We start from the raw sequence: 7,686 nt of genomic DNA, 5'->3' as shown, positions 1-7,686 counted from the left end.
GGGTTTGGATAAATGTATAATGACCTAGCCACCATTATAATGTCATAGAATATTTTCACGCTCAACAAGCGAACAAAACTCCTCATTGTTCTGCCTACACATATCACCCTCTCCTTACACAATCACTGATTTCTATCCACTACATAGTTCTTTTTTCTCGAATTCAGTTGGGTTTTTTTCATTTTTTTTTCATATTCACAACTTTCTTCCCTACTAATAGGCATTTGTAGTTTCTCCAAGTGTTTTCATGATGTTGAGATCAGTGGGCCCCATGGGTGGCTTCTGTGAGGCAGAGAGGAGAGAGGGATAGCCGCTTTCTCCTGATTTGCCTCTGACACCCCAGAGCCAGCTGGAAAGATTAGGACTGATAAAGTCTGAGATGAGCCCCTACATGGCCTGAGCCAGAGCCCCAAAACCCTACCAGGAGGCCGTCAAGTCACACCTGACATCCGCTTGGTCTTCTAGGTATGGAACTTAATCCCTGCCATCTGATTACTTGTTAGCTACAGATTCAGGTTGGAGCGAGAATTTTCTCTTTGCAGGAAAGGAAAGTCAATCCTAGGAAGCCTTACCCAGGGTTTTGGGGTTCTTCTCTCACCTTGCAGAAAAGATTTCAGGAGCAGATGAGCAGTGAAGTAAAAACATTTTATTTGGAGGTTTTTAGGAAGGGGCGACGGGAGAGAAAATGAGAGAGAGTAATGGCTCAAGAGAGAACATGGGCTTCTCCAATGGCAGAGAGAGCCCCTACACACACCCCAGCATTGGATATGGAATCATGAAAGTATATCTCTTAAGAAGGGAGATGTAGGTGCCACATGTTCTCGGCCACGTGGGCACAAGCAGCACATGGGCTCAGGCAGTATATGCACATGCCCTTCCTTTGTTTAAGTTGGCTTTTACAGGGTTTTTCCAAGCTGCCATAAGTGAGGCTTCTAGCCAGCTAAGAGTCCATTGCTAGGAAGGTTGCCAAGGAGTAGAGTTGGGAGTGGTCAGTGGCCTTCTTTGATTTTCCTTTCCTAGCCTTTGTTCCCGCTGGAACTTCTCTCAGTGTGGGTCTGTTGCTGGTGCCAGTTGAAAGTCTTATTAGACCTTAGTTCCTGTGCTCACAAGGTGGGCCCAAATGGCCTTAAGGCTAGGTGGCTTTATTACATCCTAGGAATTCCATTGCCCTCCCCTGTCTACTTACCTATATCAGTTTGATCACACTGAATAAATAATACTTTGTTGTCTGGTTGTGTTTCACTTCACCTTTTCACACTTCCTAAGGAACATCTTGTTTGCTTCCATATTTTGACAGTTATGATTAAAACCATCCCACGCAACCGTGCATACATGTTTGTGTGGACAATTTAGAGTTCAGTAGTAAATATTAAAGAGCATTAAGGCTGATCATGAAGAAAGAAGTCTCAATTTACCCTGCTGGGAACAATCTCTCTCTCTCTCTCTCTCTCTCTTCTCTCTCTCTCTCTCTCTCTCTCTCTCTCTCTCTCTCTCTCGTTCTTGCTCTCACTCTCTCTTTTGCTGGCCCATCCTACATTTTTGACCTGAAAATTCCTGGGCTTTTCTGATAAACAAGGAGTTAATAATTTCCTGTCATAAAATTCTGCCCCAGAGCTCAGGCTCACAGGGAGACTTAGATAATGGACAATACCTAAGGCAAATGGCCAAACAAGGATCTCTTAGATACATGTATCTTCTATAACACTTTCCAAGAGTCCAGTTTTCATTAAAAGGGTCTACAGAAAAATAAAGGGCTTTGATAAGGCTGATCAGGTCAGACTTCTATCAACTCAATTATTCAGAAAAGAATTAGGACCCCAGTGCCTGTCACACATTAGGGACTCATAATCTTTTCCTGAATAAACAAGTTGAATGAGGTTGATTTAAAAAGAAATAAAGTCACATGTCTACGAAAAATACAGCTATTATGTTCTCTGGCCCCTTCAGTACTTGGCTGTTTATGAGACCTTTTAAATCAAATGAGCTCATCTACTCATCTTGATTCTCTGCAAAAAAATATGTGCATTCGAGTCCCCTGATCCCTCTCAGTTCTTTAAACCTCTCATCACTAAGTAGAGGTCAGGCATGGATGCCAGGGAGGCAGGTCAAGTGGCAGGACACATGACTTATGTGTAGGAGTACTCAAGTTCTCCTCTTTGGGTTTATTTTGGTATCTGTCTCCTTTCTCCTATAAGTAAATTCTTGGACATTATTTCTTCTACCAGCAATTCTTTCCCTTTCTTTTTCCTCTCTTCTGAACAACCTGTTTCAGGAGTTGCCTGAATATTCTTCCTGTTTGTGTTGTACCATAAATCTCTTATACCGTCTTCATTTAAATTTTTTTTATTTTTAATTTTTCCTCTTCTTTATTGATGATGTTTCTAACTTATACTTAAGGTCATTGGTGTGCATTTCTGCTTTTCTATCTCACAAATGTGTGCATATGAATATGTGTTCTATTTTACCTGCTGTATAGTTTAACTTATCCATTTTATTAGGTATTTATATTTTCTTCCATACTGCCTTCAGAATTATTGATAGTTTCTTCTACTGATTCATTTTCTTGAACAGTAATAGGATTGTTCTCTGACTTCTTCCTTGGAAAGTTTAGAGCATTCTAGTGTGTTTGAAAACCTTTTTATACTTTGTCCCCATTCATTGATGGATCTTAAATCTTCTCTCTCCTTCCTTCCTTCCTTCCTTCCTTCCTTCCTTCCTTCCTTCCTTCCTTCCTTCCTTCCTTCCTTCCTTCCTTCCTTCCTTCCTTCCTTCCTTCCTTCCTTCCTTCCTTCCTTCCTCCCTCCCTTCTTTCCTTCCTTCCTTCCTTCTTTCCTTCCTTCCTTCCTTCCTTCCTTCCTTCCTTCCTTCCTTCCTTCCTTCCTTCCTTCCTTCCTTCCTTCCTTCCTCCCTCCCTCCCTTTATCCCTCCCTCCCTCCCTCCCTTCTTTCCTTCTTTCCTTCCCTCCCTCCCTCCCTCCCTCCCTCCCTCCCTCCCTCCCTCCCTCCTTCCTTCCTTCCTTCCTTCCTTCCTTCCTTCCTTCCTTCCTTCCTTCCTTCCTTCCTTCCTTCCTTCCTTCCTTCCTTCCTTCCTTCCTTCCTTCCTCCTTCCTTTATTTCAATCCCCGGTGGTACTTAGGGCTTAATCCTGGCTCTGCACTCAGAAATCACTCAGTAGTTCAAAGCCAGTAACATAGCTGCTTCACTATTTCTTCAGAGATGTTTTTTTATTTTCATTATGGTTGGTGCTATTTGAGAGCAGGGGTGGGGATCTGAGTGCATGCTAGATTGAGCAATGATTGGGTCTTACACTTACAAAATTGAGTTGTGGCTGTGACTTGGGTTTTTTTTTTTGTGAGGTGGATGGCTATTAGGGATAAGTGATCACAAGTGTTCTGTAGTTGCTATAGCACCAGTCTAGCAGGCTTGGGCTCTGGCCCTTGGGCTCTCTCCACTGTTGTATCTGGCAGCAGATATGATGTCAAAGCCCCACTGCCAGAGCAGTGACTGGGGATTGTGGTCCTGTATACCCAAGATCAGGTGTTTGGTGAGCCAGTCTATGTAGCTACAGGGGTTTGTATGTGCTGATACTTGGCTACAGTTGTAGAGTCAGTGTTTGCCGGCTTGAATAGCAATTGTTTAGACAGACTTGTGGCACCAAATTCAAGTGGGCTTTTGTTGCCACCAATAAATGAATTAATATGTATGAGGAGTGCTATGTTTAAGCAGGACTGAAAGATGCTAAGGGGGCACTGTCCCTTGTACCCTGTGCTAGGTCTGTGTTGACTTTAAACACGTTTGTTAAGCTGACAGCCAGGAATATGAGCTCACCAGTTTCAAAGGACTTGAGAGATGGAGAATTGGGATTTTTACGTAGTTGTGAGCCAGATTTGTTCGACTATGGAAGAATAGGCTTTAGATCAGAAATGTTCGATGTGCCCGAATGCATAATCTAGAGAGGGCCCACTTGGCATTAAAGGCTTTCTATTACCAGAGCTTGGCAGGCTCCCTTCAGCTCTGCTGTATTCCACCCTCTGGGTTCCTTGCTTGCCTGTGCTTTGGGAGCTTAATCAACTTGCACTGGGTGGGACCATTGTGGGCTTGACTATGCCACCAGCCTGCTCTGCTGCAGACCTAGGACACTTCTAGAATGGTAGCCCCTGGCCTATCTGACAGAGGCAACAAAGGCGATGTCTGTGCTGGCTCGATCTAGTCCCAGTCATTTGCTTTTCTGCTCAGCAGAAGCAAAAGCAGCAGTGGGCTTTTGGAGGATGTGTGCAATTCCCCACCTCCACCACTGTTCTCAGTACCTTATAAACCCAAGACTAAAGTCTGACCGTTCTCAATTCTATGTCCAAGCCACTTGCACTCGTTCGTGCTTTCTGGTCCTTCCTTCATGCTTGCTGATATTACTGCCTGCTCTTCTACCGCATATCTCCTCTTCTGGGTGGATACCTGAAGACACTGACTTTTCTCCACTGAAACTTTGGCAAGGCTCTTCAGTCTGTTGCATGCAGAGAGCACAGAGAAGGTAGGTGGGAAGTGCTGGTAAAGTGTATTGGAAGAAAAGCACTGTCAGAAATCTAAACTAGCCCTGAAGGCATGAAGACCTTTCAGACACAAGGACCCATTAGAGCAGTCTACACTCCCCATGACTGGACCACCTGGAGAGAGAGGCCCTGCTGAGGCAAAAGCCATACTAGGAATAGCAAACTAATACTATCAAGTTCTCCTCCTTGGCAACCACCCTAGTAACAGACTTTTCCAGGCAGTTTGGGAAAACTTTATAAAAACTAACTTGGCATAGGCAAAGGGACACATTTTCCTCTTCTGGGAAAGTGGCCTGCATCTCTGCCTGAGATGTGTGCTTTCTTTATGGCACACATTCCCCACCTTTGGGAATTCACTGTCGCTCTATTTAGGAGCTTGGCTATTCCACTCTGGAGCAACCTATATTCTCTCTTCTACATGAAACACTCTTTCCCCTCATTGAGTTTTCCAAAGAAGCTTATTTTACTTCACAATTTATCACCTCCTAAAATTCTTTTCTGCACAGGAAGGCAAGGGACCAAGGATGTCTGGGTAGACTTTTCTGCAAAGAGCAATTCCTCTCCTCAGTTTGGGTTCTACAATTGCCCGGGTGGCAGGAATCATTTGCCAAACTGGGTAGAATGAGTATGACTCAGGTATATTTGATAGCTACCATGTGGAGCTGGATGAGGTGTAAGGTCTGTACCCTGAAGGTTCTTTGAGCAGAGTTGGATCAGTTCTGACCATCTAGGCACTGCCCAGGGTAAATGAGGTAGAGAGAGGAAAGGAGTAGACTCCCCTCTGGAGGTTGATGCCTTTCTCCTCCCCACTTCATATGCCACCCACACAAATCCAGCCCATGGTATAGCTTATGCCATGGGAGAGTGATGGGCAACTCCCTCCTACAGGGCCATCTGGGTCCATCCTCTCTTCTGGATTTTATTCATTCAAGGGGGTATTGTGGCATCGCCTTGTTTTAATTTACATTTCCCCAGAAGCAGCTGATGTGGAGAGTTGTTTCATGTGTTTATTTGTCATTAGTAGATCTTTTTGAAGTTTATTTTAAAGCCTTGGCACAGTTTTAAATCAGGTTATTAATTTTCTCCTTGTTGAGTTCTAAGATCCTTTGTGTATTTCCCACAACAGTCCTATCTTTTGCAAATACTTTCTCCCAGCATGTGGCTTGTTTTTATCATTTTCTTGATGTTGTCTTTCTGAGAGCAGAAGCTTTTAATTTTAATTAAAGCTAACTTAGCAGATTTTTTCCCCTGGACTGCGCCTTTGATGTTGATTCTGAAATATCAATTCTTTACCTAAGGTCATCTAGGTTTTCTTCTATTAGGTCTGTGATATCTTCAACTTGCTGTCATAACAAAATAGGAAAATATTAACTAAACTCTAGGCTTTAGTAGTTTTTCCTTTTGTTGGATGGAATAAAGGGCCTGTTTTTTTTTTACAAGGACTGTTTTTAAGGCCAACAGTACATCTGATGAAGTCATGGGTGGCATTTGTAACTTTTATTATAAGACTTCAATATTTGAGTTTGAATTGATTGCTGTCTTGCAGAACTTTGGAGGCTAGAATAAGCAGCTTTCCTAAAAGTTTCCATCTGTTGTTCTTGTTTTCTTATAACACTTCTTCTTTCTACAATACCTTATTCTTTCAAGTTACTTATCCCTTCATGGATCTTGTCCCCTATAAAGTTGTGAAAGTGCTGGAAAGTCATTGGATGGAAATATCCTGATTGTGACTCCTGGTGGAACAGAGGCACCTGGCATTTTAACCTGCATGATTAGCAATCAAGTGCTTATTGTAGTGACTATTTTGGATTCTGCCAACTCTAACCTGCCACTGAAAGATTTTTATCTGCTGCAAAAAAATACAGTTTCAAAGGTTCAGGGAATACAAGAGAAAAAAAAGAAAGCAAAGCTGAAGGGAATGAACAATCAAATGCTTAGATTGATAACTGCCAAAAAATGATGAAACTTGTCTGAAACTATACAAACTCAGTTTCATTTATAGGAGGGTGTATAAGATGGCGTCAAAGCAGAGGAGCTTTGAGGTGACCCAGGATTTAGAGCCTGAATCTGTCACTTGCAAACTCTGATAGCAAGAGAGATCCCATGCAAAATTAAAAGATGGACAGTTTATTTATAAAGCGGGGGTGGGGAGGATGCTCACATTAGTCCTAAAACAAAAGACTTTTCCTTTCTTTATCTTTCCTCTCTCTCTTGACTTACAACATTATAATTCTATTCTAAGTAAAGAAAAATTAAATTTTAATTGTTAGCATGTGCAATGTTGCTTTTAAAAGCAAACATAAGAACATTTAAATCCCATTCAGAATTGTCAAAATAACACAATTGTAATTGTTAACTGGCTAGTGCATTTGTATTTTATTCTCAACAGAACACTGGAAATTTTGGTCAAAGCAAATTCAGGTGTTTTTTTATTTTATCTCACGATACATGCATATTTTACGGACATTCTATCTTCAGCTATCTGATAAGTAAATACAGTTTCTCTCCATCCTTTTTAGCACATGTGGGTGACTAGTCAAGGAAAATAAGAAAGGTATGTGTTATATCACTGGAACCATAACTCTAGTCCAGTCAGTTTTTCTTAAAACACCATTATTCTCTCTTTACATTTGAGAGAATTTCTGGCTCCAACAGAAAACACTGCATCCCAAGATTGTGAGTACTCTACTTAGTTATAGAACTCACATGCTTTTGCTGAGTACTCAGAGTCTTGCTGTATTGTGGGCTTATTGGAATTTCTGGGCTAGGTCACTGTCTAGAATGAAAATAAACAGGATGGTAAGGTACAATGGGCAGATAGATGTATACCCTTTGCATAAATCTGTTCTACTCATGCACAGGCTTCTTCCATCCATTCTTTCACTGGACTACAATACATTTTCAAAATGCAAATTCAAAGATAAAATTATCAAGAGCTAAAAGATAATGACAGGAGTTCATTAAATCAAGAGCAAAGTTTCTGAGTGTGGGGCCTTACAAGTCTATGGAAGTCCTTCAGACCTAGGATGATACATAGATTCAACCTAAACCTGTTTTTTCATCTTAAAAGTGAGACCATAATTTTACCAACTCAATAGGTTGTTCTTATGTTTATATAATTCCTCTATAGCTTATGTAAT

Source organism: Sorex araneus, chromosome X, assembly GCF_027595985.1.
Source record: "Sorex araneus isolate mSorAra2 chromosome X, mSorAra2.pri, whole genome shotgun sequence".
In the NCBI taxonomy this organism is placed as follows: Eukaryota; Metazoa; Chordata; class Mammalia; order Eulipotyphla; family Soricidae; genus Sorex; species Sorex araneus.
Note: the sequence above shows the minus strand (reverse complement) of the source record.